Raw genomic sequence first — 16,236 nt, 5'->3', positions numbered from 1 at the left:
CGCCTTATCTTCCTCTCCAAATGCTCAACATCTGCCACCCCTCTCCTACAAGCCCTCCTCTGGCTCCCCTTCACTTTTAGAACCCAATTTCAGGTTCTCACGCTCGCTTACAAAGCCCTCACCCAATATTCTTCCATATACATCTCTGATCTCATCTCCCTTCACTCTCCTCTCCGCTTTCTTTGTTCAACTAATGCACGCCACCTTTCATGCCAGCTGATTACTTCCTCCCACTCCCGCCACCAAGATTTTGCCCGCACTGCTCCCCACCTCTGGAACTCTCTCCCTCTCCCCATCAGAATCTCCACCTCTCTACAATCCTTCAAACAGGCTCTCAAGACCCACTACTTCATCAAAGCCTTCCAGCTATCATTCTAAATCCCTGCTAGATGCTCCTTCCTCCCCATCTACCCCATCTGTGTCACTCCTGTTTGTCTGTCCCTCCCCTTTAGAATGTAAGCTCTTACGAGCAGGGCTCTCTACCCTCTTGTGCTTCTCCCTACTTTACTTTCATCTACTTCTTAATCCCCACTAGGGCACCTAACACTTGGCTGCTTATGCTCTGTTGCTTATCTGGGTGTTAAGGTCGCTAATGTAGCAATATATATTATCCATGTCCTGGTCCTGTAGTGTATTGTTCTGTAAGTCGCTTGTCTACAACTTGTTTATGTACTTTGTAAGGCGCTGCGGAACATTTGTGGCACCATATAAATAAATGATAATAATAATAATACTACTGGGGAACTTCCAGGGTTGGACTAGGCCATAGGGGTACTGGGGAAATCCCAGGTGGGACCCACTGCCTAAGGGCCCACCCCCTCTTTAATGTGTCAGGTTCCAGACCTTAAATTATACATTGTTACTCTATTAGATGGTCAGTTATCTGGTGGAGCAGTACGCGTATGCAATAAAATGTGCATGAGCAAGCCAGTCTGTGCGAATGGGAATCGTGCGCATGAAGTACACAGACTGAGCGCTATTTTGAGTGACAGATAGTGCCATTTGTGGGTGGTAACAGGGGAAGGTCCTAGAGAATGGCAGAGTGGATGTGCAAATGCAGGCATATCTATGTGTTCTAACGGCATTTCATGGGTGTACATAATTAGCATGGAGGCGTCATTGTACATGTCATCTGGTTGTATTTCAGCCTGCAGTGATTGCAGTGCTTGTGGTGGGGTAGGGTCTCCCTCAAGGACTGTGTGCAGCTCCGATGGCTCTTGATATTACTGATTATTCATACACTTCCTGGAGATGACGTTTGCGAAGAAAGAAAAGTGGGCATCTTTATACCAGCGTGCACTCACTCTGCCATCTCTCTCTAAGAGATAGAGGGCCGTGCGATTGCGGAATTTGCATACCCGGCCCTGACGGCTGTGAGATAGCGCAGCATAGCGAATGGGTCTGAATGAGCTCCAAAGTGCATAAGTAACATAGGTGGCAATATTTAATTGTAATTCAACTTGTCTGCTGATTCTTTCCCTGTAATATCTACTCATTCTGGCTGCAAGATTAACTCGTTTGTCAGCTCCTCGCCAAGAGCACCGGTCCAGGGAAAAGTAAAAGGGGTTTGATGCTAATCGTTGGCCATAGGGGCATTGGAGTGTGGATTGAAAGATATACATTGTTTAGATAGATAGTCACTAGGTCAACACCAAATGGTCGATGGGCAATAGGTTGCCAGGGTCAAAAGGTCGACTGTGAAATTATCGATGTGAACTAAGGTAGACAGGGTCAAATGGTCAATATGGTCAAAATGTCAATGCGCAAATGGTCAATGCAGAAAATGTTGACACTTTTGGGCCTCATTCACCAATGAGTTTTATCACTTGAAATAAGTGATAAAACTTGGTGTGTATGATAAATGGTGCTCCAGCCAATCAGCTCCCAACTATCAGTTTTCAAACAGATGATGAATGAGGCCCTTTATCGCTAATCCTCACCCTACCCCTGCCCCTAGTGCCTAACCATAACCCTCCTCTGGTGCCTAACCCCTCCCTTAGTACTAGTACCTGACCATAATTGTCCACTTCTGCAGTCTAACCCTAACTCTTAGTCAAGGGCCTAACCCTAAAACTAACCCTCATGTGTCAACCTTAAACTCCCCATTGCCTGATGAGTGTTCCCTCCTAACAGTGCAGGGTAAATCATCAACCATAATCATAATGAGATAATGACACAGAGACTTATATAAGGGGAAAGGAAGGGCAGCTTTATTTATTTTTAAACTAATTTAATGTATAACTGAACTAACTAATAGAAGAGTAAAGAAAGACAGACAGAGTATGGTGGCGCAGAAAGAACGGCCCCACAATGCAAGATCACCAACTACATACTCACATTGATCTTCTAATGGAAGGCGAGCAGCCAGCCCATTACCACACCCAAGGTGTCCACCTCCCACCCCAATGACACAACGTGAGGCCCACCTGGTTAGGTGGTTGCCGCTGACCCCTGTAGGGTAAAATCAGACTAAGCCATGTATAGGAAGGGAGAGCACCTCAAGCTCCAAAGACAGATTGCGGCTGCTACCGTTCTTTCCTGCAACAAGAAAAGCCAACACCAAACAACTCAATAAGGGAGGGAGGGCGGGAAACAGCCGACCAGAGACATTTCTGTAAAATGGCTGCCAAGCAGCGTTATGCAGTTGGGAAACCGGCTGCCTTAATACTGACAGCCGGCTTCCCGGTTGCTTTATCCCGGCATGGGATAAATGACCGGCAGTATACAAATGGAAATAACACCGGCGCTGACAAGGTTGTCTCTCTAAGCAGCTGCTAAAGAAAGGGGTAGATAATCCCTTGAAAGAGCTAAAAACTAAAAGTGAAAACCAGCGCTAAAAATTTAACTAATTTATTACATGATATCACAATCACATTAAAACATAAAAGATGAAATGACTTTAGGTGTCAATCAGTCTATAGACAATACTTGCAAGTAAGAAAAAATCATAAAGAAAATAAAATTTTTTTTTTTTTTAGAAAAAGGCACTAATACATTAAAAATCGACATGCATGTCAAAAAGTCATGATGACTAGATAACCTCTTGAATAACCAGTACAGGCACTACACGATGTGATGCACCATGGAATAGATAAGAATTCAGTTCTCTTGGTAATACCCAAAAAAACAATCAGCCAAGGATAAAAATCCAATAAGGGACTGAGCACATATAGGGCCTGATTCAGACCCACTCGCGAGCGGCTGTCTGCTCGCAAGTGGGTCGATGTTATGGACTGAGCATGCGCACGACAGAGGGAGCTCCGTCGTGCGCATGCGCCAGACGCGACGAGCGAAGGAAAGTCCTTCGCTTGTTGTGTCCGATCAAAGGGGGCGTGCTGTCAATGTTGATTGACAGCACGCCCCCTTAGGTAGGCGTTCCGGGGGCGTGCCTCCCTGACGGGGGCGTTCCCACGGGAACGCCTCCCGTCAAAAGCCGGCCCACTGACATCACTAGTGATGTCAGTGGGAGTGATTTTGGCTCTGATAGAGCCAAAATCACTCCAGAGCTTGCGGTTGAAAACCTCAACCGCAGGCTCCGGCTCGCAATTTCGATGGTCGCGATGGTCACGACCATCGCGGCCATCAAAATAACGCTCGTATAGCCTGTGGGTGGTGACCCACAGCTATACGAGCGTCCAGGAGGACGCTCCATTTTCATGGAGCCCGGCCCTCATTCAGAGCGTGCGCTCTGCTCAGAGCGTACGGCTCTGAATGAGGGCCATAGTCCTCACCGTTGGGACCCTCCTACATGGACAAATATTACCTCTGTAAGTCTCTTATAAGTGGTCCAATGTACAGTGGCGGTGGTCTAAAGAGAGGTGCTCAAAGTCACAAATCAATGTCCACAGAATCCTGGTGCTGGGCTGATGGTCATGGGGGCTTAAATGACCGGTGTCTATCTCTAGAAGCCTGTCATTTACCTGATGCTGGGAAACTGGCGCCCGGCATCCCGATCGAAAGTGATGGCGGGCGCCGCGAGCAGTGAGGGTTAGGTTTAGAGCATCCAGGGGGGACTTAGGGATAGGCACCCCCCTGGGAGGGTTAGGGTTAGGCTAGGGGAAGGGAGGTTAGGGTTAGGCACCCCCCAGGGGACTTAGGTTTAGGCAGTGGGGAAGGGGGGGATTAGGGTTAGGCACTTGGGGGGGAGGTTAGGGTTAGGCACCCCTAAGGAGGGTTAGGGTTAGGGGGTTAGGTTAGTTTAACTTTATACTTACCTTAGGGATGATCGGGATTTCCAGCGCTGTCGGGCTTCCGCTGCTGGCCTCTGCTGATCTGTCGCGCTGCCACTGCTGGGAATCGAACTGCCGGCCATGCGGCAGCCAGGATTCCATACCAATTCCCCAAGCAGCAACTCTCACATAGCACTGACCCACCCCCTGCCATTCCTATAGGCTAACCAAACCTCACCCCACCCCACAACACTACCTCACTAACAAGTAACCCCTTGTCCAGAGGCTGACACCCACAGGCTCTGGTGTTTCATTACCTCCTTGCATATGAAATGCACTCCGTCCTACTTTCTGTATCGACCATTTGTGTATCGACCTTTTGACCCTGTCAACTTAAGTCCATGTTAACATTTTAACTGTCAACCTTTTGACCCTGTCGACCTTTTGACTCGGTTGACCATTTGCATGTTGACCATCTGGTGTCGACCTTTTGGCTGTCTATCTAGAAACTGTACATATGCGCTCAGTTACATTGTGGCTGGTTGCGCCTCAAACTTGCCCATGCATCGCGCATTCCCTGTGCCTGCATATGCTATGGTATGCCATGGCACACCCTGCGATCGCATCATGCATTCCTATGGAGATGCGGTCTCGTGCTATGTGTGGCACGATTTGCCGCACCAGTGGCTAGGATATAGCTCGTTATATCTGTAGATCTTCCATCCCTGTATCGGGACGTTGTTACGGCCTTATACTGTAGGCAGGACACACCTCAGATGTTTGGTTTATGGTTACACAACACCATTCCCTGCATCTGTAATATATATAGGTAAAGCTGCACCCATTTATTTTCCAATGCTGCCTACCCGTCTTTTATTTGGTTAACAGCGGGTAGCAGGACACCTGCTGGTCCGGCGATGCCCCTTAATATTCCCAGACCTTGCTTCATAGGATGTCTCATTGTTGAAACAGACTGCAATATAGCAGCGGTCACCATGGGAACCGTTTCCAGCATCTTCTACTATTAACAAAGATACAATTTTTTGTTTATTTCATTAACAAAACTCATAATGACGTCTGAGCATTGATTGCTGCAAGTCTCTGTGAGAGCCGATGGCGTGGTGACAATGCCTTTGTCAGGTGATGGTAATATTTAATGTGCTCCTCTGTGCCTCGCTGCGTCATCTCAGGATAACTCCTAGTGAATGACTGTAAGAAGCTCGGCGTGCGTCACCATCCGAGAGCCGGGGAGAAAGTTACCAGCCCACAGAAACTCTTGTTGTTTTTCTGAGTGAGTTCATATAAATGTCTCTGCGTGGTGGCTCACAGCCTGGGATAATAGGCCGCTCGGGACACCTTGCATAATACTTTGGTCGTTTTTTGACAAAGTGTTTGAATTTTCGTCACATACAAGTTGGATTTATTTTATCAAGCTGGGCAAAGTGCAGCAGACAAAACTTTGCCAAATACTTTTCATCATACTGTGATGGAAAAGCGCTGCGAGGACACGGTACAAGTGCCACGCAGATTGTGCTTGCGTAATCTTCCCAGTTTCTTTAAGCTGATGATTTCCACTTGTTAGCATACTGATTAATCCTTTAAATGGAGAGAAGGTTACTGCAGAATGTGCTACAAAAATGTTCAGAGGGCCTGATTCAGCAAGGAACGCAGTTGCTTATACACACGCAATTGGTCGATGAATTTGAACTGAGCATACGTATGCATCGCAGTGCGCATGTGCGAGCCACATGCTGCGTTAGGAATTGCGTTTGCAGAGGCTATGCAGACCTATGACAAGAAGTGCTGTTTGTGGGTAGTGGCGGGTGGGTGGTCGGGCGGACGCAGGCGTGCCAGTGTGTTGGGATAGCGTTGCAGGGGCATGCATAAATTATCCACTGCAATACCAGATGCCGCCTGAGGCATCATACTCATAGCGTGCGCAAAAGTAAGCAATTCCTGAGTCAGGTCTGGGCTTCCCGAGCTGTCCGATGTTACTCGATGTTACCGATTGTTTCACTATGTTGGTCAAGTATACGGATGTGAGTAAGGGGAAGTGGGTGTCCTTATATCAGGCTCACATCACAATGCAAACATTTACATATCACCGCTGATATTAGCAACTGTGCTGCGTGCGTACAAGCAGAATAGCGATCCGTACTGAATCAGGCCCTGTGACCACAAAGGGCCCCCGATCTGTAAAAAGTGTTATGTTTCCTCAGATGGAAGAATACCTGTCCCCAGGTGCTGCGACGTTATATCCTGCATTACTACATGGTGCCTCGTGCTAAACACCACCAGGTGCAGATCTATGAGAGGAACAGGCAGCCCAGGAGGTAGCCATCTGCTCACCTTTGTAGACTGTACTATGGGCCTGATTCAAAGATGGACGCTAATGTGATCGCATCTGCGATTTCTCACAGAAAGCAGCTGAGAAAATATGCTACCGTGTTTCCCCGATAAGACCTACCCCAAAAATAAGCCCTACCCTTACCTTTGTAATCCAGTCCAAATTAAGCCCTACCCCGAAAATAAGACCTGCCAAAATCCCATTTTGAGCTGGGAACGCTTCAGAGGCCAGTGTTCCCAGTCATGCAGTGCGCGTATGACGTCATGACGTCACCCGTGCGCTGAGGATCCTGTGCGACCGCGCCTGCTGGATCATGTTAGATCCAGTCAGTGCGCAAGTGAGAGGGACATCCCGGACGGCGGCGAGTCAGGTAAGTACCGTACTGTACTGGTGGGTGGGGGATCAATTAGAGGGGGACTTGCACTGCAATAAGGGAGGCTGCATAAGGGACACTGCTACAGGGGGGGCCTGCATAAGGGGCATCTCTACAAGGGGGCCTGCAAGGGGGGGCCTGCATAAGGGGCATTTCTACAAGGGGGCCTGCAAGGGGGGGCCTGCATAAGGGGCACTGCTGTCACTGCTAATTAAAATAAAACCTACCCCGAAAATAAGCCCTATGGTGTTTTTTGGAACAAAAAAAAAAATGACAGTGTCTTATTATCGGGGAAACACGGTAATAGTTCCAAAGCCTACCCGAGCATAAAGACGCCCACCATGCCTGCTCATATGCATACATAGTGGCATAACTAGGGTATTTGGAGCCCAGGGCAAATTTAAAAAAGGACCCCCCCCTCTACCCTATGTGCGCATGCCGAAGGCGCGGTCACAAGGGGCATGGTCACTTAAAGATGGGGCGTGTCAATATGACACACCCTTTCTCGTCACTCTGAACATTCCTTTCGATATGCACCAACCCCAGTAGTGCCCCTTATACAGTACCCCCAGTAGTGGTCCCCCTTATGCAGCCCCCCATTAGCTCCCCTTATAAAGTGCCCCCAGTAGTGGTCCCCCTTATGCAGTGCCTCTTATATAGTGCACCCAGTAGTACTCCCCCCCATGCAGTGGCCCCAGTAGTGGTAACCCCTATGCAGTGTCCTTTATATAGTGCCCCCAGTAGTAGTCCTCCCTATGCAGTGCCCCCAGTAGTGATCCCCCCTATCCAGTGCCCCTTATACAGTGCCCCCTGTAGTGGTCCAGGTCCTCCCAATGTAGTGCCCCCAGTAGTGATCCCCCAGTGCAGGGCCCCTAGTAGTAACCACCTTATATAGTCCCCCCATTAGTAGGTTCCCCCTTCAGTAGTAGTCCCCAGTAGAGGTCCCCCTTATGCAGGCCCCAGCAGTGATCCCCCCTATCCAGTGCCCCTTATATAGTGCCCCCTGTAGTGGTCCAGGTCTTCCCAATGTAGTGCCCCCAGTAGTGGTCCCGCCAGTGCAGGGCCCCTAGTAGTAACCCCCTTATATAGTCCCCCCATTAGTAGGTTCCCCCTTCAGTAGTAGTCCCCAGTAGAGGTCCCACCTCCTGATGCAGTGCCCCCAGTAGTAGTAGTCCCCCCCATCCGATTAGTGCAGACAAATACAAGTAAGATATAATAAAAAAAAAATACACTTACCTGAATCTAAGCTCCGGCTCCGGCGACTGCTCCTGCCGCCACCGCACGTCAGTCCGCCTGGGCTGGCACGCTCTGCATTATGGGAGAGACGTCATGACATCTCTCCAAGTACCCACTGCAAGAGCCGGAAGGCGGAGATCATGAGTGAGCTCCAGCCCGGCTCTTGCAGTGGGCGCAGCAGCCAATGAGAGTCTGTCTGACTCTCATTGGCTGCTGGTTAACACACACATCGCCGCTGCGCTGGCGGCGATGCGTGTGTAAATGCACCAACCTGAGCCCGCCTCCCACCCTCCGCCTGGCGCTATTGGGTAAGCACTCAGGGGGAGGGAAGGGGATCGGCTGTGCAGCACAGGACCGGCGCTGGGCGAAGGGAAGCCTAACGTCGATCCTGTGTATAATGTGTAGTGCTGACCACACTCAGGGCCTGATTCAGACTTGGGAATAGAAGGCCTGATTCAGAGCCGGACGCTATTTGCGCTCGCTCGTTCAGAAAAAGGGGCCGGCTATTTAAATTGAGCGCTCGCTCTTTGCGGTCTGTTGACGCCTCTATGTCTGAGCGAGCAAACAAAACATGCGCTTGCTATTTTGTAAAGACGCCCCCTGGCCGCTCGCATCCTACGTCATCTCCGCTATTTATTAGATTAATCGAGTACATCGAAAGGCGTCTGAACTGCTCGCAGTGCTTGTGGTTGGATTTTCCTACCGAAATAACGCGAACAGTTCAGGCTAAGAAACAACCAAGTGACGTGGCCGATGACGCTGCTTTGTTAATTATGCACACCCTTAAAACACCCGTTTTGACCATTTGGCACGCCTGCATTCGGATCACCACTCCCCGTTTTCAAGCACCTTCCCCTGTTACCACCCACAAACGCCTTATCCTGTCACTCAAATTAGCAGCCCCTCGTTATTTTGCGAGCGCTCGATTTCCGACCGCAATGACTGGTTGGCGCATGCGCATTACGACCCATACGCATGCGCAGATGTGCGAGCGGCTCTGAATCAGGCCCAGAGAGAGATAGTACTTTACTGTTAACCTGAACAAACCATATAGCAATGCAAGGGGTGTAAATACCTAAATTTTTTTACATGTGGGGTAAATACTGGCTGCTTTTGCATGTAGCCCACAAATACTGCACAGCTTTATTACTACTCTACAATTTAGATGTCAGTTTGGACACGTCCCTCCCAAATCTAAATCTCTCTACACATTTTAAATCTGCCCCACCTGCAGTGCAGCATGGTGTCAGCAAGATGATCAGTTGAGAGAGAGATCTCTCTCTGGGCCTGATTCAGAGCCGGACGCTCTGACCACAGGGCTCGCTCTGAATCAGGGCCCTCCTACATGAAAATGGAGCGGCCTCATGGACGCTCGCATAGCTGTGGGTGACCACCCACAGCTATAGCGAGCGTCCATGATGATGGTCGCGATGGTCAAGACCATCGCGACCATCGGGCTTGCGACGGAGACCCTGCGTTAGGGTCTCGCTGCCGCAAGCCCTGGAGTGATTTTGGCTCTATCAGAGCCCAAATCACTCCCACTGACATCACTACTGATGTCACTGGGGCGGCCAGCTTCAGACGGTAGGCGTTCCCATGGGAACGCCTCCGTCTGGCAGCAACACCCCCGGCACACCCACCAAAGGGGGCGTGCTGTCAATCAACATCGACAGCACGCCCCCTTTGGTGCGAGACTCGGAGTGACGGCTACCCCGTCGCTAGCCGGGTCTCGCGCATGCACACGACGGAGCTCCCTCATCGTGCGCATGCACAGTAGGGCACCATCGACCCGCTTGTGAGCATCCTGCGCTCGCGAGTGGGTCTGAATCAGGCCCTCTATTCCCAACTCTGAATCAGGCCCTCACTGTCGTCAGCACTACACTGACTAACTAGAACGGGCCGGTACCGTGGCCGGCGGTTCCCACCGCGCCGCCTGTCCTATGGCACCCAGGGCACATGCCCTGCTGGACCCCCCTTAGTTACACCACTGTGCATACAACATCGATTACTTGCGTAAATATCGATAACATCGAAGCACATCATCGAGCAGCCATGTTGCCCTTGCAGAAGACACGGCAGCTCTCCTGACATGCAGAGGGCACTCATGCTGCGCAGTAGATCACAAGGGCTGATTTATGCATGCACATGTAACTGTGGGCCTGATTCAGAGTTGAACGCTCTGACCAGAGCGCTCGCTCTGAATCAGTGCCCTCCTCCCTGAAAATGGAGCGGCCTCCTGGCCGCTCTCATAGCTGTGGGTGACCACCCACAGCATATGCGAGCGGCCAAAAAGATGGTCACGATGGTCAAGATCATCGTGACCATCGGGCTTGCGACAAGAACCTGTGGTAGGGTCTCGCTTCCGCAAGCCCAGAGCCAAAATCACTCCCACTGACATCTTTACTGATGTCAGTGGGGCCGGCTTCAGATGGTAGGCGTTCCCATGGGAACACCTCCGTCTGGCAGCCACGCCCCCGGCACGCCCACCAAAGGGGGCGTGCTGTCACTCACCATCGACATCACGCCCCCTTTGGTGCGAGACCCCGAGCGACGTATTCCTCGTCGCTCGCCGGGTCTCGCGCATACACACAACATTGACCCGCTTGCGAGCATCCTTTGCTCGCGAGTGGGTCTGAATGACCCCCAGTGTTCAAACGGTCACACGCGCCTGCTTTTTTTCTGATCACCTCCCATTACAACCCCATAAAGGCTGACTACCTGTCACTGTCTTTGTGAGTGAATCCTCTCTGTGAAGGTAATCACAAAGCAATCACGGCTCATGCGCTTTGAGACTTATACACAATTGCGCTGGCAAACAATCGCTCAATCTGCGTAAATGTCACCATTCAGTCCATTTCTGAATCAGACCCTATACAGGGTCATGGGCTGGCTTCATCTTTACCCACCTCTACCGGGGCCACCTCTACCGGGCCAACTCTACCGGGGCCAACTCTACTGGGGCCAACTCTACCGGGCCCTTCTTTATATTAAAAAAGTAAAAAGGAGACAGAAATACAGACACATAAACACTTTGTACTGATATAATGTATTATTGGCACAAACAAGTCGCAGAATACAATAGGGATTCACAATAATTACCCTAGGGTACAACTGCCAGCTTAGCAATTTCATTTTTACTTCACTGGTTAATGTTTCCATGGACTGGCATGGGTGGAACTAGACCTTTGTTGGGCCCATAGCAACACTTTGAATGCTTGTAGAAAGACACCTCTTTCCATAGTGGGTGTTCATTTTATGCTCACTGTAGTGCTCTCAGTTCACATTGTTCCTCACTGTAGTGCTCTCAGTTCACATTGTTCCTCACTGTTTTGCTCCAGTTCACATTGTTCCTCAATGTAGTGTCCCAGTTCACATTGTTCCTCACTGTAGTGCCCCAGTTCACATTGTTCCTCACTGTAGTACCCCAATTCACATTGTTCCTCACTGTAGTGCCACAATTCACATTGTTCCTCACTGTTGTGCCCCAGTTCACATTGTTCTTCACTGTAGTGCCCCAATTCACATTGTTCCTCACTGTAGTACCCCAATCCACATTGTTTCTCACTGTAGTGCCCCAGTTCACATTGTTCTTCACTGTAGTGCTCCCAGTTCACATTGTTCCTCACTGTAGTGCACCAATTTACATTGTTCCTCATTGTAGTGCCCCCCAGTTCACATTGTTCCTCATTGTAGTGCCCCCAGTTCACATTGTTTCTCAGTGTAGTGCCCCCAGTTCACATTATTTCTCACTGTAGTGGCCCCAGTTCACATTGTTCCTCATTGTAGTGCCCCAGTTCACATTGTTTCTGACTGTAGTGCCCCCAGTTCACATTGTTCCTCATTGTAGTGCCCCCAGTTCACATTGTACCTCATTGTAGTGCCCCCAGTTCAAATTTGTTTCTCACTGTAGTGCCCCAGTTCACATTTGTTTTTCACTGTACTGCCCCAGTTCACATTATTCTTCACTCTAGTGCTCCCAGTTCACATTGTTTCTCGCTGTAGTGCCCCAATTCACATTGTTCCTCATTGTAGTGCCCCCCAGTTCACATTGTTCCTCATTGTAGTGCCCCCAGTTCACATTGTTCCTCATTGTAGTGCCCCCAGTTCAAATTTGTTTCTCACTGTAGTGCCCCAGTTAACATTTGTTTCTCACTGTAGTGCCCCAGTTCACATTGTTTCTCACTGTAGTGCCTACAGTTCACATTATCCAACATAGTGCTCCCAGTTCATATTATGCCACAAGTGCCCCAAAAAAGAAACAAAGTAACAGCTGCTGATAGCTGTTTGTAAACCTGGGGTATGCAATAAAGAGGGGCTGTCTGTGAATAAATTACCTCGGTCCCCTGCAAGGGGAGTAATTAATTACCCAGCCTCTCTCTTATCGAGACTGTTGGTAAAAAAATAAAATAAAATATGTTATAGATTGTAATTTAAATGACCAATTCACCCCTTGTTGAAGGTAGGCACTGGAGGCAGGTCCAGCTAAGCCTCCGAGCACCACAGCATTGGCATCCAGGGCCAGATTAACAATGGGGTGAATGGAACTACAACACCAGGCCTCCACATAAAAATAGGCCCATCATTACTGTTAAAGCACCACAGTGGGAGATGCAAGTCTTCCACTGAGCTCTGTGAGACCTGAGCATTATCAATTCCACCCCACGTCACAGAGAGCCTTCACTGCTACCCACTACCAGTATACACCAGTATACCAGTATACACTGACCAGCTGGTGAGCTGTACGACTCCCCAGTCCACTGAAGCTCTGCTCCACATGTTTTGTGGTTCGTTGTGGTGTGTACATAAAGTCTGCCACACCAACCTGTGCACAAATATTCCAACATCAACTATAATATAGTGTAGTTACCTTATTTAATTTCTATTCCCTCTAATGCCTTTATACTAAACGAGGGTGTGAACACTGAAGGATTTAATTATCTTTATCAACCTCTGACATAAGTAATGATCTTCTTTGCTTAAACATTATATTGAAAAATAATGATTACTGGAAACGTAAGGTGTGCTCTGTCTCCATTCATTGGGCTATAGGATTGAATACTTGTTCCCACCAGCTTTGACACAGTAGCTGGGATTGTGATGTTAAACTGGGCATCCACTATACAATTATCTGTCAGATATCTGTCCAATCTGGCTGGTTGGAATGAAAATCTGGTAATGTATGGGAGCCAATGACAGTCGTCCATTTGCTTACAAACACTGGAAAACAGCCAAAAATGGTTGTTCAGAGAAATTGGTTAAAACTAGGGGTGTGCACCGGCCACTTTTCATGTTTTGTGTTTTGGTTTTGGATCTGGATCTTTCTTCGTGTTTTGGATCTGGATTGGTTTTGCCAAAACCACCCTTCCGTGTTTTGGGTTCTGGGTTTTGTGTTTTGGATCTGTATTTTTTTTAAAAAAAGCATAAAAACAGCTAAAATCACAGAATTTGTAGGTTTTTCTGCTCCTATGCTATTATTAACCTCAATAACCTTAATTTCCACTCATTTCCAGTCTATTCTGAACACCTCACACCTCACAATAGTGTTTTTATGTCCAAAAGGTTGCACCGAGGTAGCTGGATGACTATGCTAAGCGACACGAGTGGGCGGCACAAACACGTGACCCATCTAGGCGTGATACAGCAGTGGCAGACAGGATGGCAATTAGAAAAACTAGGGCCCAAACTGTACATAATACAAAGAAAAAAAAGAGGTGCAAGATGGAATTGTCCTTGGGCCCTCCCACCCACCCTTATGTTGTATAAACAGGACATGCACACTTTAACAAACCAATCATTTCAGCGCCAGGGTCTGCCACACAACTGTGGCTGAAATGATTGGTTCATTTGGGCCCCCACAAAACAAGCTGGCAATTAATGTGTCCCTGCACAAACTGGCTCTACGGAGGCAAGATGTCATCCTCATCCTCCTCATCCACCGATTCCTCACCCTCTTCAGTGTGTACATCCTCATCCTCACAAAGTATTAACTCGTCCCCACTTGAATCCATTACCACAGGTCCCTCTGTACCTTCTGGAGGCTGGTCTCCCTGGAAGAGCTGATAATTCATTTTGATGAACATCATCTTCTCCACATTCTGTGGAAGCAACCTCCTACGCCTTTCGCTGACAAGGTTCCCGGCTGCACTAAACACTCTTTCGGAGTACACACTGGAGGGGGGGCAACTCAGGTAAAATAGAGCCAGTTTGTACAGGGGCCTCCAAATTGCCTCTTTTTCCTGCCAGTACAGGTATGGACTGTCTGACATGCCTACTTGGATGCTGTCACCGATGTAATCCTCCACCATTCTGTCAATGGTGACAGTATCATATGCAGTGACAGTAGACATGTCAGAAATTGTTGCCAGGTCCTTCAGTCCGGACCAGATGTCCAAACTTGGTCCTGCCTGCCCTGCATCACCGCCAGCGGGTTGCTTAGGATACCTAAGTTTTTTCCTGGCAGCCCCAGTTGCGGGAGAAAATGAAGAAGGAGCCGTTGACGTGTCACGTTCCGCTTCAGCTGACAGTGTGTTCACCAGCAGGTCTTTGCACCTCTGCAGGCTTGTGTCGGCCGGAAAGAGAGACACCACATAGGCTTTAAACCTAGGATCGAGCACGGTGGCCAAAATGTAGTGGTCTGATTTCAACAGATTGACCACCCTGGAATCCTGGCAAAGCAAATGAAGGGCTTCATCCACAAGTCCCACATGCCGAGGGGAATCGCTCCATCTTAGCTCCTCCTTCACTTTCTCCAGCTGCTTCTGCAAAAGCCTGATGAGGGGAATGACCTGACTCAAGCTGGCAGTGTCTGAACTGACTTCACGTGTGGCAAGTTCGAAGGGCTGGAGAACCTTGCACAACACGGAAATCATTCTCCATTGCGCTTGAGTCAGGTGCATACCCCCTCCTTTGCCTATGTCATAGGTGGATGTATAGGCTTGTATGGCCTTTTGCTGTTCCTCCATCCTCTGAAGCATATAGAGGGTTGAGTTCCACCGCGTCACAACCTCTTGCTTCAGGTGATGGCGGGGCAGGTTCAAGAGTGTTTGCTGGCGCTCCAGTCTTCGGCACGCAGTCGCTGAATGGTGAAAGTGGCCAGAAATTTTTCGGGCCACCCAAAGCCTCTCCTGCACGCCCCTGTCGCTTTTCAGAAAATTCTGCACCACCAAGTTTATTGTGTGAGCAAAACATGGGACGTGCTGGAATTTGCCCAGATGTAATGCCCGCACAATATTGGTGGCGTTGTCAGATATCACAAATCCCCAGGAGAGTCTAAGTGGGGTAAGCCAATGGGCGATGATTTCCCTCAGTTTCTCTAAGAGGTTGTCGGCGGTGTGCCTCTTACTGAAACCGGTGATACACAGCGTAGCCTGCCTTGTAACGAGCTGGCGTTTCTGAGATGCTGCTACTGGTGACGCTGCTGCTGTTGCTGCGTAAGGTGATACATCTACCCAGTGGGCTGTCACTGTCATATAGTCCTTAGTCTGCCCTGTTCCACTTGTCCACATGTCCGTGGTTAAGTGGACATTGTGTACAACGGCATTTTTCAGGACACTGAGGACACTTTTTCTGATGTTTCTGTACAGTCTCGGTATCGCCTGCCTAGTGAAGTGGAATCTAGACGGGATTTGGAACCGGGGACACACTACCTCCATCAATTGTCTAAATCCCACTGCACTAATGGCGGATACTGGACGCATGTCTAACACCAACATAGCAGTCAAGGCCTCAGTTATACGTTTTGCTTCAGGATGACTGCTGTCGTACTTCATCCTCCTCGCTAAGGACTGTTGGAGGGTCAATTGTTTAGTAAAAGTAGTGGTGTTCCTACTTCCTCTCTGGGATGATGAACGACTCCCAGCAGCAGCAACAGCAGCAGCGGCAGCAGTAGGCGTAGCAATGCAGGATCCTCCAGAGGAATCCGGGATAGGAGAGTCAGTCATGCCAGTGACATGGCCTGCAGGACTACTTCCGATCCTGACTAAGGAGGAAATTGACGAGGAGGGAGTTGACGGTGTGGTTTGCAGGCGCTTGGATACAACAGGACAACGGGATTTAGGTGTCCCTGGACTGCTTACGGTCTTAGCCAAAGTTTCTGAACTTGACAGTAACTT

Source organism: Taudactylus pleione, unplaced genomic scaffold (genome assembly GCF_031769625.1).
Source record: "Taudactylus pleione unplaced genomic scaffold, aTauple2 ptg000383l, whole genome shotgun sequence".
NCBI lineage: Eukaryota > Metazoa > Chordata > Amphibia > Anura > Myobatrachidae > Taudactylus > Taudactylus pleione.
This window is presented reverse-complemented; position numbering follows the sequence as displayed.